Source organism: Odocoileus virginianus, chromosome 16, assembly GCF_023699985.2.
Source record: "Odocoileus virginianus isolate 20LAN1187 ecotype Illinois chromosome 16, Ovbor_1.2, whole genome shotgun sequence".
Lineage (NCBI taxonomy): Eukaryota > Metazoa > Chordata > Mammalia > Artiodactyla > Cervidae > Odocoileus > Odocoileus virginianus.
Genome location: NC_069689.1, coordinates 20,580,475 through 20,597,966, shown reverse-complemented (window position 1 = coordinate 20,597,966; position 17,492 = coordinate 20,580,475). Strand labels below are relative to the sequence as shown.

The window sequence follows — 17,492 nt, the reverse complement described above, 5'->3', positions numbered from 1 at the left end:
GCCAGAGCAAACATATTTAAGGCTGCAAAAAAAGAGACATCATATGGTCTCAAAAGGTTTAGGAAGACATCCTGGAGGAGGAAGGATTTAGGCTGACTCTTAGGGATTGATAAAATCTGGGCAGAATACACAAACATAAACTCAAAATGGATTAAAGACCTAAGTGTAAGACCAGAAACTATAAAACTCTTGGAGGCAAACATAGGCAAAACAGTCTATGACATAAATCACAGCAAGATCTCCTATGACCCACCTGCTAGAGTAATGAAAATAAAAACAAAAACAAGAGGGACCTAATTAAACTTAAAAGCTTCTGCACAGCAAAGGAAACTATAAACAAGATGAAAAGATGGGAGAAAATAATAGCAAATGAAACAACTGACAAAGGAATAATTTAAAAAATATACAAGCAGCTCATACAACTCAATACCAGAAAAACAAACAACCAAATCAAAAAATGGACAAAAGACCTGAACAGACATTTCTCCAAAGAAGACATATAAGGCTAATAAACACATGAAAAGATGCTTAACATCACTCATTATTAGAGAAATGCAAATCAAAACTACAATGAAATATCAGCAGTCAGAATGGCCATCATCAAAAAAAATCTACAAACAATAAATGCTGGAGAGGGTGTGGAGAAAAAGGAACTCCCTTACATTGTTGGTGGGAATGTAAATTGATACACCAATTTGGAAGACAGTATGGAGATTTCTTAAAAAACTAGGAATAAAACCACCATGTAACCCAGCAATCCCACTACTAGGCATACACCTTGAGGAAACCAAAATAAAAGACAAATATACCTCAGTGTTCATTGCAGTGCTATGTATAACAGCTAGGACATGGAAGCAACCTAGATGTCCACTGAGAGATGAATGGATAAAGAAGCTGTGGTACATATGCACAATGGAATATTATTCAACCATAAAAAGGAATGCACTTGAGTCAGTTCTAATGAGGTGCATGAACCTAAAGCCTGTTATATAGGGTGAAGTAAGTCAGAAGAAGAAAAACAAATATCATATATTAATGCATGCATATGGAATCTAGAAAGATGGTACTGACGAACTTATCTGCAGGGCAGCAATGGAGACACAGACGTGAGACATAGAGAACAGACTTACAGACACAGTAGGCTAGGGAGGAAGGAGAGGGTGGGATGTATGGAAAGAGTAACATGGGAACATACACATTACCATTTGTAAAATAGATAGCCAATGGGAATTTGCTGTGATTCAGGTAACTCAAGTGGGGCTCTGCAACAATCCACGGGGTGGGGTAGGGAGGAAGGTGGGAGGGAGGTTCAAGGCGGAGGGGAAATAGGTATACCTATGGCTGATTCATGTTGATGTTTGGCAGAAACCAACCCAATATTGTAAAGTAATTATCCACCAATTAAAATTAAATAAATTTAATTACAAAGAAAGTAAAGAAAAGATTAATGCATCCAAAGGAAAAAAAAATCTGGGCAGACAGTGAGTAAAAGGGTACTGTATTCCAAGAAGAGAAATGAGGAACAAAAACACCATAGAGTAAGCCTGTTGCTTGGAGCTGAAGGTTAAGAGAACATGAGCAATGTGAGGTAGCTGGAAAGGGAAGTTAGAGTCCAAATGTTGGAAACTTTGGGAGGGTGATTAGGTAAACTGGATTTAATCCTAAGGGGCAGTGGGGATCCAGGAATGTTTCTGAGCAAGGAAATCACATGATCTAAGTGGTGTTCTAGGAAGACTTCTCTGCAAGTAGATCTCAGGAAGATTGCAGAAGACAGAGGGAAAGCAGGAAAATCAGTTAGGAGTTGATTAGAAGAACAACTCGGGGCTTCCCAGGGGGTGCTAGTGGTAAAGAACCCACCTGCCAATGCAGGAGATTTAAGAGACACAGGTTGAATCCCTGGGTTGGGAAGATCCCCTGAAGGAGGGCATGGCACCCCACTCCATTATTCTTGCCTGGAGAATCCCACGAACAGAGGAGCCTGGTGCGCTATGGTCCATAGGGTCGCAAAGAGTCAGACACGACTGAAGCGACTTAGCAGGCATGCACACAGAGCAACAGTTCAGATCTCTGACAGAAACAGAGGGAAAGAAGATATTTCAGTTTTGTTCTGCTGATCTAGATGTAGAAAAACTTGAGCTTGGTTCTGGATGGAACTGGTTTAATTAAATCTAAATTTGGGAAAAGTAATGCACAAATAACTTTGGATGGGTTTATAGTTTTATTAAGAATTATTTAACATTACAGTTTTGTATAAATTTGCAAGTTACATAGTATTTTTAGAAATATTCATTCATTTATCCTTATGACACCCCACGAGCTAGGTAAGTTTTTCAGATGTTGAAACCATGGTTTGGAGACCCGAAGTAACAAACCCAAGGTCACACTGTTAGCACTGATACACTTTGGGACGGACATCTGCATAAGAAGTATTGGGCTTCTGATTCCATATTCCATGTACCTGTACCATGTACATGTACCATGCTAATTTCAGATTTTTTTATTTTGGAGGATTAATGTTTAGGTTTTTTAATGGAAAATTTCAAATATATACAAAAGTAGAGAGACTAGTACAATGAACTCCTATATGCATATCACCCAGCTTTATCAATAATAAACTCACAACCATTCTAGTCTCATCTGCAGTCTCCCATTCCTGATTATTTGCAGCAAATCCTTCAAATCACATGGTGATTCTTTTACGCTTAAGGCCCAGCTGATGTTTTAAGGAAGAACTCAAAATTGGTTGTATTCCTTACAATGGAATATTTTCTATCTTTAACTTTAATTGAAAAACTGAGGAGGATGTATGCTGTCTTGCAGAGCACTTTTCTTACCGAGATGTGAGAAAGTGAGGAGCAAAGCAATTGACCCCTTTCTCAGAAGAATTTCCTGGGAATTTCATTTTTTGCAAGCCTCTCGTACGTGAAATATATTTCTTTTGTTCTCCTGACTCCCATTCTACTCTGTATGTTTCTCTTTTCCAAGCTGGAATGATGACAATCCATTTACTATACATAAAGTGCTAGCAGATTTCCTAAAGGCGGTTTTAATAGAATGCCTTGGATCCATCCACATTATTCTACTGTGAATGGATATGGAAGATGCAGGGTAATTTTAGGGACTAAAGGATGCTGTTTTTCTTTCTGTACTCTGCGGGAAAAATATATTTCTATGTTTAACAAGTTTTTCCTAAAATTGCAAAAAGATTTCTTTGCTTGGGGCATAATAACTTCATAATCATTTATTCTTACATTGCTCAGGAAAAATTCTATTTAGAATTTTAAAGTTAATAACTGAATGACACTGAAAAATCTTTGCTTTCATCCCAAATCCTGTTAGTTGTCTTTTTATTCTGAATTGGTACCTAAAGTAACATTACTTTATGCTACTGGGGGTGAGACAGGACTGTGGGTGAATAAGAACTGATCAATTTTATCCAGACGCCTTAATACAGATTTAGAGGGAAGGATATACTTTGTTAAAGACACCCAAAAAAAGAGGTTTAAATTGCTTTGATTCTTTACTTGGAATTTGATAGCCTTGCAGATTCATTCATTCATTTGATCCACATCTACTGTACCCAGGTTCTGTATGAGATTCTGAAGACGCAGATAAAGAACAAGACAGATATGGTGCTTTCCCCTAGGTGGTATTTCTCCAAATAAATTAGTGGGATTTCTACAAATTCATATTGCAATCTTTTGATTGTAATCTACAAATACAAATTGTCTCATATACCCAAAAACACTGAAAGGTCTTCTTTAAAGGGGCTCATTTTAAATGTCTTAGCCAATAAATAACTGTAACTAGGACTGAGAGGATTGTATGTGGCCTGTAACCAAACCTATAAGACTTTGCAGATAGAACATATGCTACTGATAAGCCTGTAACTATGGGAATAGGAAGGGCCTATACTAGTTAATTGGATGTTTTCCTGGTTAAGAAAAGATAAAAGATTTTCTGGAGGTAAAAGCTATAATGGTTATAGATATGCTTTTGTTGGAGCAATGTAATTTCATTTCTTCTGCTTTCTAATAGGACTACCTCCTCTCTCAGATGGGGCCTTTCATCATGAAACCTGCCAACTGGCTTTAATTATTGCCAGTTTTTCTGTGCCTTCCCCAGAGTGAGGGTCTTTTTTCAGTGGGAATCAGTAGGAACTTGCGGCAAATCTCTGTCCTGGCAGCGTGTCAGCAACCGGAACAAGCCCCGTAGCTGGTGAGGCACCTGGATCACACACAAGAATGAAGTCAAAGCAGACTGCTGCACACACACAGTCACACGAGTGTCTTGACTGAGACACAAACTACATTTGACAAAATGCAAATCATAAAAGGGAGAGTAAGAGAAAAGGGGGAGACTGGATTCTATGCTTAATTTTCTACAATTACTCCATTGTAATGTGATTGATGAACTAGATAAAGAGAGTTCTAAAATCAAAATGGGAACTAGGTGGAGATTTAAGATAAACCTCTATTTCCAGAAACATCACAGACAACCCGGGTTGCTAGCCTGATGCTCATGGCCTATCTGCTGCCAGCATTTCTGACGATTCACTCTCGCTAAACTGCTTCAGGCTTCTTTTCTTTGTCTTTGAAATGTCCCTCTTCCAGTATTGGACTGGAGATGGAACACAGTTTAGGAGTCAAAAGCACTGCATCAAATATTTGTTTTCAGCTTACGCCTTCTCCTGCTTCAACATGTATGGTATCTAGGGAAACTCACTCTTCTTGGATGTAACATTTTACCCCGTCTGTTTCTGAAGCTCATTTTCAGGAGCATTTCCTCAGTCAATGAGGTGTCTTTTTCCCTCAAAGATTTTAATTGCACTTTGTTTTGGTAGTATGTGGTAGTAATGCAATCAAAGAAATGAGAATGTAGAAGGTGTGAATCCCATTGGTGAGTAATCTTCTAACAGGGTGGGCGGGTGAAATCAAAATCAAATTCTGATGTGCTAGTAAGATAATTCAACTATAATTCAACGATCAGTCTAGACATTCCAGGGTAACTCACCCAACCAACCCAATCCATCAGCTCAGTATAGCAGATAAGTTTGGGTCATGGGAAGTTGAAAAAGAGAAGAACATTAAAAAAAAATATATCATATGTGGAGGCACAGGGTGAAATGAAATGTTTCAATGTATAGTTTTCAAAGTGAAAGAAAGATGGTTTTAAAGTATTTGTTATCCGTTTACAAAATACATAAATCTCACCCATTATACCATCCTGCAGAGAGTAGATTTCTATTACTATTTTGTTGTTTTGGTTCAAGAAAATTTCTATGCAACAGAGTTGAAGTGATATTATATGTACAATTTTATATCCTGCTTTTAAAAATTTACACTTAAATATAAGAATTTTTAGCACAGAACATTTGAACAATGTTTCATCTCCAAAGAAAGATATGACCCGGCGCTGGGTATGCCTCAAACATAGCAGAGCTCACACCTTGTTATTGGGAGCACTTACTAAGCATGGACAACCATCCGACTCCATCCTTCTCATCCCCTCCTGCATAGCACAGCGAAGATGCTCATGGGGAGAGTGTCAAGGAGAACTTCGAATGCACCAACATTTGAAAAGTATAATTAAATTATGCTCTTTGGGGTTAAATGAAATCTATTTGCTTTTTTTTTTAACTTTTCCTTCTTGAATGGTAAAAGTTTTCAGGGAGTTAGCAGTTACTAACCTGTTTTCTTACCTGATGAGGAAATCTTTCTGTATCTGCTAGACATGGAGTACCTTTCGGTGAACTATATAAAGGTGCCTCTTCCTCTAGGGGACCAAGGCCAGAGCACATGATGTAACCACTGCACCACTGGCTGGACATCAGCCTTAGTTGCCCCCTTGGCCAGTTGGCCTGTGCACTAACCAACCTGCACGACCATAACGCTCGACTCTCAGGGTGCTTTCCAGTTTCTCCCGGGAGACAGAGAAATAATCACCTCACATACTAGTCCACTGCATCTCTGAACAGTGTGGACTGTGGCAAGTTCTTGACAATGAGAAGAAATGCCTTCTTTTAAGTTCTATCCACCGATCCTAATTTTGCTTCTAAAGGGACAGAAATATCCTCTGCTCAGGCTTCTACAAGACTGCCCTACAGATACGATACTATAGCATGTCTTCCCTTTCCCAGGCTACATACCTAATTCTTATAACTGGACCTTCACATGACTTATTTCCAGGTCGTGGTGAATATCCCAGTTATTTTCTAGTTTGCTCATGTTCTTTAAACTAAGAAGATCATACTGAAAATGATACTCCAAGGATATTATAACTTTCTAATATAGTAAAGCTATCAAATCTTGATCTGAACACTATAGTTCCCTTAAAAAAAACTCTAAACTCGTATTTGGTTTTAGAGAAACTTACATTGTTCAATTTATGTGTATCTAGAACCCCATTTCAAGCATTCCTTTACTAAGCCAGACATTCCTCAATCTTTGATTTGTGCAATTAATGGCTAGAACTAAATATGGGGCTTATTATGCCTCGTACACTTCTTTACGTGGACGTTAGCCTACTGTTTCAGTATATCAAGATCCTGTTGAAACATATCAAATTAACTTTTTTTTGGAAGTGACTCCACAGCTCAGCCAGAGAAAGGTCATAGCTATAGTGAATCAGGCTTTGAACAAAGCACGCCATCAAGATAGAGTCATCTCTCGGGTGAGTTTGATTTATAGCCATTTGAACAACCATTTTCTAAAAGGTGCTGCTTAATAGAGCAAGTAGATCTAGAGGGGAGCTCTATGTTTGAATCCCATCTCTTCCATGAGGTAACGACAGAAGGCACCAGCCTACTCTCGAGGAGAGACTGTAATTCCCAGAACATGTAGGACACAGACAGGCACATAATCGGCTTTTTCTTTTCTTAATTGAAGAATAGTTGATTTATATATTAGTAGTGCACATAATCAGTTTTTGATAACTTTAACCTGGACCGTGGAGGACACGGAGACTGATCCCAATCAGAAGCAAAAAGAAAATAAGACCCTCCTCCAGTTACTGATGCTCCCTCACAGTATTTGTCCCTCCAGCTTCAGTCCCCTCAGCCTTATCCTCATCTTTGGGCTTTTTCTTTCTTTGGGCTAAACACTCCCCCTCACCACCCTTCATCTGTTCATCATTATTCATTTACTTACCACATACTTCACTGTTTATTCATGTCTTCATCAGCTACTTAATGAGTGCCTGCCACAGGCCTTATACAGTGCTAGACACAACACTGTACAATATGATGGTGAGCAAGACGTGTCTGTGGTCTCCTGGGAGGAGACACACAAATGGAGAGGCAGCTGTGATGGAGCATGGTAAACGGAACAGTCAGGGCATATGGTAGGGTGCTATGAAAGCACGTAAGAGGGTCCCCGAGCTGAGGTGGGAAGTAAGCAGGAAAGCCTTCCCAAAGGAAATAAAATCTAAGATGAGTCCTTAAGGATGGGTGGGAGTTGTCCAAATGGAAAGGGTCACAGAAAATCTTCTAGAAGAGAAGAGTGTGAGCAAGTGTCTGGGAGCACAGAAATCTGACTGCCAGCTTCTTCCAATGTCTGTTTTTTTCGTCTCCAGTCTAGTTGTCCAGAAACCACATGTTGCAGGTATTCATCTAATTCCCTAGAGATATTCTTCCTGACCAAGTTTCTATAAGTAAAAACTGCTTGCTTTTTGTGTCTTAGAATGGTGCTACTCCTGCCTTTACCTTCCCTTTTCTTTCTCCAAGAAAGCACTGGAGTTAATTTCTGCCTACATTCTGGCATCTGCAAGCTAGAAGGACCATCCTATCTTCATCCTGATAATGCAGGTCCCTGACACGCAGCTTGGCACATAGTAAGTGCTCAACAAATGTCTGAAGTCTTGAAAAGCCACACTTACCGATTTATAAGCTGTAATTCACATAAAGAATATTCTGTAAGACACCACCAGACCCAGGTAGCACTGATTCAGAAATCACAGAATGCCTCTTTTATAGCCTAGGGAAACCAAACTTTTAAACCAAAATCAATCAACCAATGTTCGGCAATTTACAATCCTGTAAAGCAATTATCCTTCAATTAAAAAATAAATTTAAAAAATCAATCAACAAATATTTCTTGACTAATTAGTATGGGCAGATCCCTTCCGCTGCTCAAAGCAAGTTCACAGGACAATGACTTGAGGCTCCCGTGCCTTCTGACAATCACCACCCAGAGTCGCTGAGCAAGGTGCCTGTTGCCTCAAAGGTGAGAACCCCAGGCTACCCAAGTTCTGCCCAGCGACGCACAACTGTCTCTCTCTTTTAATGTGCTCAGTTGGAACAGACTCACAGAATGTCCAGAGCAGTGAACCACGAGGAATGAGCAGATTAGCTGAGCAAAGAGATAAACCAGGCATCACCCAAGGGACGCTGACAAGTGAAGTGACCTCCTGCTTTGCTTTCAAATCAGAGTTCTCAAAAGTTATCTCAGTTAGAACATCCAGGACACAGGAGAAAGACTGGAACTGGCAGAAAGTAGAAGAGGATAAAATTAATAAGGAAAGAAAAGATGTAAAGAGGTATTTGCACCTAAGCCTAAATTACTATACCAGTATTGAGAGCTAAACAACAACAGCAAAAAATTAAACTATCAATAAAAACAAAAAAATAGTGAAAAACAGGGGACCCTAAAAATATCCAAATGGAGATATTCTTGCTAAATACAAGAATATGAAAGCAATCCAGGGAAGAGGAAACCTGAAGAGCCAACAATCACTCAAAAGATGCTTGATCCCAGTAGTGATCAGGGACCTTCACTAAAACCTAAATGAGATAACATTTCACATGCAAGTGATTAGCAATATTAAAATCTCTAACAATTACACCAAAACCAATAAAACATCGCTGAGAGAAACTAAACAAGACTTGAACAAATGCAGGGATGTGTACCTGGGTTTTAAGACTCAGTATTGTTAGGATATTAATTCTCTCCAGATAGATCCATAGATTTGGTGTGACTGCTGTCAAAATCTCAACAGGCTTTCTGAAGAATAACAAGCCAATTCTAAAATTCATGTGGCAATACAAAGGACCTAAAATAGGCAAAACAATTTTGCATAAGAAGAACAAATTCGGAGGACTAATACTACCTGATTCCAAAATGTATTATAAAACTATAATAATCAGGACAGCATGGTTCTGACAAAAACAAACACAGCAGAGCAAACAGCCCAGAAATAGACCCACACATTTTTCCTACGTTGCTCTAAGCTTGCATCCTTCTGATTCATATATTGTTTGTTCATCACACTCTTTCTAAACCACCTTTGGAGAGAGAAAGCTAATTATGACTTCAGCCTTATGTAGGTGGGAGAAAATTATTCTCCCCACATTAAATACGCAATTAGTTTTACTAGATGAAATCTGTGATTGGTTTGTACAGTACTGTGGGCCTGTAATGATAAGGTTGATGAACAGAAACTGTCATTCTTGTCAGTGCCCATAAGCCTGCCAGTTAGCAGGGAGAGACTTTTCCTTACCAGCAATCAACTGAGAGTGTCCTGGGAGTGTAGAAAGAATGATACTGTTTCTTTTAGCCATACCTGTGAGCACCCCTAGCCTCTCCTCATCTCTGTGGATAATGGACAAATACTTCCTCCTTAAAGCATTCTTCCATGTAGACCTCTAGGGTACTATTCTGGTTGGTGTGTCTCTTGTTTACTATTTCAGACTCTTTCTCTCTTTCACCCCTTAAAGGTTGATGCTGTTCATGGTTTCTTCTTCTAATCTCTTTCCTTATTCTATGAAGTCTGAGATTTCCCATCCACTTCTTTTCTTTTTGGTCCCACTCTGCAGCTTGTGGGATCTTAGTTCCCTGACCACGCACTGAATCTGGGCCTTGGCAGTGGGAATAGAGAGTCCTAACCACTGGACTGCCAGGGAATGCCCTTCCATCTACTTCTATAGCTTCAACTGCCCTGTTGGTGACCCATCTCTCTCCTGAACTCCAATTTAATACCATCTCGGCAGTGTTTTCCTCATTCTACACATTCTTTAAAAAGAAATTTTAAATGTTTTCATTATAAAACAGATTTACTGCTAAAGGATTAATAAAGAAAAGAAAAATGTGTCCACAATTCCTGCAATTTATCTTATCATACAATTTTTCCAACTCAAAACATTTTCATCTTCTCCTTTCTCCTCTCACTCTTCACTCAGATTGTAAACACAAACATGATCCAAATTATAGCTATAAGAATAAGATCTAGTTATATGCTGGTTTCAGTAAACATGAAAGTGACATGACTTGAAGAAAGGATAAATAAAAAAATTAGTGAGTCGTGTATACAGCCTCTGAAAATGTCCAAAAGCCTACTTCAAAATCCTGTAAAACTTTCAATCAGCTCCCATATTAGCCTCTGATAATGTGATTTTCACTAAGCACCATTCAAAACTTTAAAAAACTATTATTTAATACTGGGTTTCTTTTTTTTTTTTTTTTTAAACAAACTGTCCTATAACCACTTGCATTTCTGCTGTTTTTCATTACAAAAAATACAGTTCATTAGTCATTCCATGAGTTCAATGATATTTTGTGGGCTAACCTAAAAATCTCATGCCCATCTACAATATTACACCTCTGGAATAATATAGGCTTCTATAATATGAACCAATTTAGAATAAAGTTTTGGAATACAACCTATGTGTAAATGGGGAAAGTCTCTGTACTTTCATAGGCTGTGGAAAATGATAGTATTTATTATTATATCTATATATTTCATTTTAAAATTTTATATGATTCCAACTGAAGTTTAAGGGACTGTCCTTTTTATAATTAGCCCTATCTAAACTACTCATTTGGTGATATTTATTTCTTCTCTATAATTTATACTGATAATCCGCCTTTGAGCTGGGTTATGGGAATATTTGCAATGACCATATTCTGATTCCTAATCCTATCTTTCATCTACCATTTACTCCTTCTCTAAGATTTACACTTTCTAGAATTCAGAGTCTAAGCAAATTGAGATGTGGTAGGATGTGATATCATCTCCTTTCCCTTCTCTGTCCTTTTACCCTTATGTTGCCACACTAACTAATAAATAACTGAAGATGTGTTTCTTTGTCCCTTAATATTTTCTTCTTTAGATTTTTCTTCTCTCTTCCTTTTTGGAGACAGTCAGTCATACCTCTTGGGGATGTCCTTCACACGCCCATACAAACAAAGCAAGCAAATGGCTTCGGCTATTTTCCATGAATTTCAAGAGTCATGGCAACATGTCTCAGTCCACAAATGCCTTTACTATAATGGGAAAGATAAGTGGACTTAAGGTGCGCCCTCTTTTATGTAACATTTCCCTGAAAGAATTGTAAGTTAATTAGAAATTAACTGAATAATTTAAAATGAATTGAGAAAAATGGACACAATTCGCAGTCCTAACAAGGTGGATGAACCCACAGCCTATTACACAGAGTGAAGTCAGAAAGAGAAAAATAAATATCATATATACACATATGATCATATAACACATATACATGGAATCTAGAAAGACGGTACTCTGCAGTGGAGACACAGACACAGAACAGACTTGTGGACACAGTAGGGGAAGAAGACAGTGGGATGAACTGAGAGAGTAGCATGGACACATACACGTTACCATATGTAATATTAGATAGCCAGTGGAAATTTGCTGCTATGATGTAGGGAGCTCAAATCCGGTGCTCTGTGACAACCTAGAGGGGGGATGGGATGGGGTGGGAGGTGGGAGGGAGGTTCAAGAGCGAGGGGACAAAAGTATACCTATGGCTAATTCTTGTTGATGTGTGGCAGAAATGAACACAACATTGTAAAGCAATTATCTTCCCACTAAAAATAAATTTAAATTTAAAAAAGAAAATTAAACAACAACAGCAACAACAAAATGGACATGACTCAAGTATAGTGTCTAGGAATGCACACTGGGGTGATAAGATGATAAAAATGCAAGGAAAAGTGATTTCTACAGAAGTCAGAACAGTAGTTACTTATCAGGAAAGGAAAGGGCTATGACTGAGTGAGGGCATAGGGATGGGGACATGGACTGGGTGACCTGGATGGTTCTTTTAGCCAGCTCAGGCTGCTGTAATAAAGTTTTGGCCTACACAACAAACGTTTTATTTCTCACAGTTCTGAAGGCTGGGAAATCCAAGGTCAGGGTACTAGGATGGCTGGGAAGTGACGAGAGCCCTCCTACTGGTTCACAGATAGCTGTCTTCTTTCTGTGTCCCTACATGGCAGAGTTAGACTATTTCTCTGTGTCTCTTCTTATAAGGGTCCTACTCCCATTCATGAGGACCCTCCCCTCATGGCCTGATTATCTCCCAAGGGCCCCGACTCCAAATACCATCTTGTAGGGGGTGGGGGCTTCAATCTATGAATTTGGGGGAGGATTAAACATTCAGTCTAAAGTGGTAGTGTTCACCTTATAATAATTTATTATGCCATACATTTGGTTCACATCGTCTTCCATGTCTGTGTTTTATTTTATAATAAAAGAGTTTTAAAAACTATTCCAGGAAATTTGATTTTTTAAATAAAACATTTGCCAACTTTAAAACAAAAGCCTTTAAAACAAAAAGTTCTTTAATCTTCACTATTGAATAAGCATAGTTTTTACATATGAAGTTTGCTTAAAGGAATATGAAAGTACTGTTTCCTGAAATGCCAATAAATAAGCCTGTGCTTTCGAGGGCAACACACTATTTCTGACACTGTAGAAATTGCTTCCACAAAGGGTTCAATCTATTTCCCAAGGTATGTTCACACAGCTTCTATGACCCTTGTTGCTGTTGTTGTTCAGTCGCTAAGTCATGTCCGACTCTTTGTGACCCCATGGAGTGAAGCACGCCAGGCTTCTCTGTCCTTCACTATCTCCTAGGGTTTGTTCTATAATCCTGGGCTTTTATAGACATATTCTGACCCATAATGACTTGGATTCTATTCCCAGGAGAAGGGACAGTCACTAGAGTCAAGGAACTGGGAATTAAACACAGCCTTCCATGGCTTAAAAGAGGCAACCTCCTTCCAGATTCAAAATAGTTTACTCCACATGGGTTGGGGCGGCGGTCAGGGGCGGGACAGCAAATCTGCAAACATCACCACATTATTGACCAGAAAGAAACCTAGACAGTGATACACAAAACTATTGGGTAGCTTCGTTCTCTTGGTCCCCAAAGTCCAAACGGATTGTCATGAGGCATTAGTGGAGGTACTCTGAGTACTTTGTATATTTTCTGTTTCATTAAGAATTTATGCAGTGATCTTTGCTTACATTTACCCACTGTTCTTCACAAATGTTAGGTAAGTCTGGAAAATATCCCAGAATGATAAAATAGTGAGATAAGGGAGAATATTTCTTATTCAACAACACAAGAATTGGGCAATGATGTAAAAACCAAGGCTGAAGAACAAAAACAACCTCCAATTGGAGAATAGAGTATTTAGGATAAGGGAACTGGGAAATATCAGCTTATGGATGAATTCAAAGTTCATTCACTTCTCAGACTCTCAGATGTTCCATTTGAATTCCTCCAGCTGCCACTTGGAAATACTAGTCTATAAATTCATTGATTATTAGCATGATTTCCCAAGATAATTGTTTATTCGTTTTATGTAGCATTATATTGCCTTTACATCGCACATGCTAGCAAAGTAATGCCTTTACATCTCACAGGCTAACAAAGTAATGCTCAAAATTCTCCAAGCCAGGCTTCAACAGTACGTGAACCATGAACTTCCAGATGTTCAAGCTGGATTTAGAAAAGGCAGAGGAACCAGAGATCAAATTGCCAACATCCTCTGGATCATCAAAAAAGCACAAGAGTTTCTGAAAAACATCTATTTCTGCTCTACTGACTACGCCAAAGCCTTTGACTGTGCACAACAACCTGTGGGAAATTCTCCAAGAGATGGGAATACCAGACCACCTTACCTGCCTCCTGAGAAACCTGTATGCAGGATAAAAAGCAACAGTTAGAACTGGACATGGAACAACAGACTGGTTCCAAATAAGAAAAGGAGTACGTCAAGGCTGTATATTGTCACCCTGCTTATTTAACTTATATGCAGAGTACATCATGAGAAATGCTAGGCTGGATGAAGCACAAGCTGAAATCAAGATTGCCAGGAGAAATATCAGTAACCTTAGATATGCAGATGACACCACCCTTATGGCAGAAAGCCAACAAGAACTGAAAAGCCTCTTGATGAAAGTGAAAGAGAAGAGCAAAAAAGTTGGCTTAAAATGCAACATTCAGAAAACTAAGATCATGGCATCTGGTTCCATCACTTCATGGCAAATAGATGGGGAAACAATGGAAACAGTGAGAGACTTTATTTTTGGGGGGTTCCCAAATCACTGCAGATGGTGACTGCAGCCATGAAATTAAAAGACACTTGCTTCTTGGAAGAAAAACTATGACCAACCTAGACAGCATATTAAAAAGCAGAGACATTACTTTGCCAACAAAGGTCCGTCTAGTCAAAGCTATGGTTTTTCCAGTAGTCATGTATGGATGTGAGAGTTGGACTATAAAGCAAGCTGAACATGGAAGAACTGATGCTTTTGAACTGTGATGTTGGAGAAGACTCCTGAGAGTCCCTTGGACTGCAAGGAGATCCAACCAGTCCATCCTAAAGGAAATCAGTGCTGAATATTCATTGGAAGGGCTGATGCTGAAACTAAAACTCCAATACTTGGGCCACCTGATGCAAAGAACTGACTCATTTGAAAAGACCCTGTTGCTGGGAAAGATTAAAGGCAGGAGGAGAAGGGGACAACAGAGGATGAGATGGTTGGATGGCATCACTGACTCAAGGAACATGAGTTTGAGTAAACTCTGGGAGTTGGTGATGGACATGGAGGCCTGGTGTGCTGCAGTCCATGGGGTCTCAAAGAGTTGGACATGACTGAGCGACTGAAGTGAACTAAACTGCTTAAGTGTAAGTAGGACTCAATGGTCTCAGCTCCTGTAACAGAAAGTTCTGCCTTCCACTTGTGCAGAAGTCCTTCAGAAAATGGACAGTACTGGTTGGGCATAAGAGATTCAATCTTTAGATTATTGGCATTAGAAAAGCAAATGTGCCCCTCTTTAGGGTTACTGTAAGTGAAGATAACCTATTACGTTTACCACAATGTCCCCCATAAGTCTTTACCATTTCCCTATTCACATCCTTATGTCTTTTCTGTTACAACTGAAGTTGTTTTGGTCCCTTAAAATCAGAGTCAAGAAAGCACTCAATTAGAACCTGCCCTGGCAGCCTCCTGGTGGCTCAGTGATAGTCTGTCTGCCAGCGCAGGAGACGTGTATTCCATCCCTGATTCGGGAAGATCCCCCAAGCCGTGGGGCAACTGAGCCCATGTGCCACAGCTGTTGTGCTCCAGAGCCTGGGAGTTGTAACTACTGAAGCCCAGGTGCTGTAACTACTGACTGTCCCAGAGCACTTTGCAACAAGAGAAGCCACTGCAACGAGAAGCCTGTGCACTGCAAGTAGAGAGGAGCCACCACTTGCTGCAGCTAGAGAAAAGCCCATTCCGCAATGAAACCCAGCACAGCCATAAACAAACAAACAAAATTATTTTTTTAAAAAAGAACCTTCCCAGGCTCTCTCTCAATGCTCCCTGACTTAGGGTATTCCACTTTGACACCTCTCTAGTCTTTTGACTTTTTTCCCTCTTACATGTGAAACAAAGTAATCATGTGAACATATATATAAACATCCAAACCATGTATCCGAGTCTTCTTCATCTTAAGACTGGTCCCAGGGACCTCCCTGATTGTCCAGTGGTTAAGACTCCGTGCTTCCAATGCAGGGACCCAGGTTTGATCCCTGGTCAGGCAACTAGATCCCACAGGCTGCGACTGAGTTCGTATGCCACAATTACAGATCCTGCCTGCTGCAACTAAGACCCAGTGCAGCCAAGTGAATTAATTTTAAAAAACAAGATTGGTTCTCAGTTGGAGGCACCCGAGGAAATTGAAGATATATGCTATTTTAATGAAGGAAAGGGGTTTCCCTGGCAGCTCAGACAGTAAAGAATCTGCCTGCAGTGTAGGAGACCTGGGTTTGATCCCTGGGTTGGGAAGATCCCCTCAAGAAGGAAATGGCAACCCACTCCAGTATTTTTGCCTCGGGAATCCCATGGACAGAGGAGCCTGGTGGCCTACAGTCAGTCCATGGGGTCAAAGAGAGTAGGACACGACTGAGTGGCTAACACCTTCACTTTCAGTGAATGAAAGGGTTTCATTAAAGTTAAGATTGGAGCTGACCCTGGCCAGACACCATGGGTACTCATTTCATGTATTCATTACATGTATACTATATGTAAAAGGCATTTATTTATTAAAAAACATTGATTCAGCACCTACCCTGACAGGTACTGTGCTTGTGGCTGCAAACAGAATAATAAGCAAAATGGTGTAACCCCTGGTATAACTATTATTACAGTAATAATGCACAGGTCTACAGATCCTCAAATCTACTATGAAAGTTTCACACTGGAAAACTACAGGGACAACAGAAGAGAAATAATGAGGGAGACCTGACTTGGTCTGGGGGTTAGGGAAGTCTCTGAGGAAAAGCTTTAATGTGAAGGACGTATGGAAGATACCCCAGTGAAAGGAGAATGGTGAGCAGAGCCCTCCAGGCATAAAGAACAGATGTGCGAAGACCTTGAATAGAAAAGCAATGAGGTACATTCAAGGAGATGGAAGAGCAGAATGATTGAGCCCTGAGTGGGGCAGATGTGGAAGAAGGGATAGAGGTCAGGTGCTACAGAGCCTTGGAGACAATTTTAAGGATCTGGTTTACTACCCTAAGAGCAAAAGAAAGCCACTGAAGAGTTTTTAAGCAAAGGAGTTGACAGGATCAGACTATGAGTTATCACAAAGGAACAAAATTATGGAGTCTAGTTAGGCGGTTCTTTCAGGTGATGCAGTGGTAAAAGATCGGCCTGCCAAAGCAGGAGATGCAAGAGACTCAGGTTCAATTCCTGGGTTGGGAAGACCCCATGGAGTAGGAAATGGCAACCCATTATGGTATTCTTGCTTGGGAAATTCCATGGACAGAGGAGCCTGGTGGAGGACAGTCTATGGGGTCACAAAGAGTCAGACACGACTAAGCATGCATGCCATCCATCTAGTCAATGGCTCTGGCAAAAGATGAGAAGTAGACAGATTTGACAGCTCTTTAAAAACTAAAAGAGGGTTTCCCTGGTGGCTCAGATGGTAAAGTGTCGGCCTGTAATGTGGGAGACCCAGGCTCGATCCCTGGGTTGGGAAGATTCCCCTGGGGAAGGAAATGGCAACCCACTCCAGTACTCTTGCCTGGAAAATTCCATGGACTGAGGAGCCTGTAGGTTGCAGTCCATGGGGTCACAAAGAGTCTGACATGACTGAGCGACTTCACTTGCACTTAGAAACTAAAATGGATAGGACTTGGTGATGGAAGGATCATGAGTGGAGATGGGGAGATGGAAGGTCCATTTATTGAGATAGA

At 39.9% G+C, this 17,492-nt stretch overlaps 1 protein-coding gene across 5 annotated transcripts in view; it reads right to left on the bottom strand.

Moving 5' to 3' along the window:
• The window catches only part of FRMD5 (FERM domain containing 5), a 313,278-nt gene that overhangs the window by 80,240 nt on the left and 215,546 nt on the right, over positions 1 to 17,492 (bottom strand). Inside the window, exon 1 of one of the 5 annotated variants that reach the window (XM_070477958.1) lies at positions 1,858 to 1,946. The exons of the other annotated variants lie outside the window; for them this stretch is intronic. The gene's annotated coding sequence lies outside the window, so the exon portion shown is untranslated. Of the gene's footprint in view, positions 1 to 1,857; positions 1,947 to 17,492 lie in introns of those variants that run through there. 5 annotated transcript variants of the gene reach the window in all.